Below are 2,144 nucleotides of genomic sequence, written 5' to 3' on the forward strand. Positions count from 1 at the left end.
GTGAGCACACTGACCACCCGGGCACCCATGCTCTTTTGTCTAGACTTCCTGACACACTCTGGTCAGCCGGCCCAATGGATGTGGGACTTATTAAGATCGCACCTGTGCAAATTCCATTAAAAACTGGAGCAGTGCCAATATACAGAGCCAGTATCCCTTGAAGCCAGACCAGGTCTCAGGCATCTCTAACACTATTGAAGGTCTCCTACAAGGAGGCATCCTTACCCCTACCCATTCCCCATGGAACACTCCCATTAATCCGGTGCTGAAAGCTGGCAAGCCTGACTATCGCATGGTGCATGACCTGAGACCTGTCAACAAGATGGTGGTCCCCACTAACTATGACACACCCAATCCCTACATGCTGCTCAATGCCATTTCTCCATCTCACTGCTACGTTTCATGTCTTGATTTAGCCAACACCTTCTTCTGCATGCCTCTACATCCTGACTCTCAGCAGATGTTTGCCTTTTCATATCAAGGTGTCCAATACACCTACACCCGCCTGCGCAGGGCTTCATCGACTTCCCCTCTATCTTTAATCATGTTCTCAAAGAACAACTGAAAACTTTGTCTCTGCCTCCACAAGTGTCTCTTCTGCAGTATGTGGATGACATCCTCATTGCTGCCCCGGATGAAACTTCCTTCATGACAGCAACTGAGAGAGTACTAAAACATATCTCAGACTGTGGGTTTAAAGTCTCTAAATCCAAATTACAGATTGGTAGACAAAAAGTCACCTTCCTCGGTCGTGTTGTCTCCTCCACTGGATTGAACATGACCACTGATCACAAATCAAACATCCTACACTATTCAAAACCCACCACTGTGAAAGCCATTATGCAATTCTTGGGCTTGGTGACCTACAGTAAGAATTTTGTGCCTGACTTCTCTGGACTTGTAGCCCCCTTACGTGCCTTCATAATGCAGGCAGGTTACAAAAATTATCACCCCCTTTTGATCTGCACCACTGAAGCTGACAAAGCTCCACTAAGACCGCTTTAGCTAATGCTTGACATCTTCATGCCCCAGATTATTCACAACCGTTTCACTTAGATGTTGATGAAAAGAATGGCTATGTGAATGCTGTTCTGTTTCAAAAGGGGGAAGGTGGGAGCACGGACAGGAAGGTTTTGATGTATTACAGCTCCAGACTTGACAATGTAGAAATGGGACATCCTACATGTGTCAGACATGTGGCTGCAATTGAAAAGGCAATAATGAAAACTTCACACATAACCATGAGCAACCAAACCATTGTACATCCCACTCATGGAGTCAAAGCCTTTTTGGACTCACAAGCGTTCACGTTGTCAGCTCATAGAGTTAACAGCCTCCAACAGCTCCCGAACAAACCCCATGTCCATTTTTCTAGCTCTGGAGCCAATATGGCCTGCCAAATGAAGACTGCACAGGACCATCACTGTGTAGCCCAAACACAAAAGGAGATGCAGCTGCATCCCTCCTTAAGTAAAGAGCCCCTATCAGAGGCACAAATGACCCTCTATTGTGATGGGCACAGCCACCACTTACCGACAAGCAGCCTTATAGCGTCTTATGCGGTGATAGAAGAAACACCTGGCTTAGAAACCAGAGCAGCCCAAATCCTACCACAGCCTGCCTCCGCACAATTGGCAGAGTTGGTGGCTGTAACTGAGGCATGCAAAATAGCTAGAGGAAAAACTGTAAACATCTACACTGATTCTGCCTATGCAGTACAAGCAACGCATGTTGACCAGTGTCACTGGAGAAGAAAAGGTTTTGTGACCTCTGCAGGCACCCCGGTGTTAGATATTTTTAGTCAGATAGATATTGGATAGATACTTTATGTATTAGAAATGTTAGTGGAGACAGGATGTCTAGTTAGACTGTTAAATGCTTAGGCCTGCATATGAGTTGCTGCAGGGTACTGTACATCTGGTCAAGGCTACCAGAAAGAAGAGTTGATGACTGTCAGCAGACAGGGTGTTTAATATTATTATTATGATGTGTAAAACTGTAGACTTAGCCATAATGTTCCTATGTTCAAGTCACGACATGTATTAGAGGTCGTGAGAATGTTTTTAGCTACACACCACTTAACCAACAGACATACACATTCACACGTTGATTTGCTTCATGTTTTGACTATTGCTAGAGTCAGC

Source organism: Monopterus albus, unplaced genomic scaffold (genome assembly GCF_001952655.1).
Source record: "Monopterus albus unplaced genomic scaffold, M_albus_1.0 scaffold260.1, whole genome shotgun sequence".
NCBI classification, from domain to species: domain Eukaryota; kingdom Metazoa; phylum Chordata; class Actinopteri; order Synbranchiformes; family Synbranchidae; genus Monopterus; species Monopterus albus.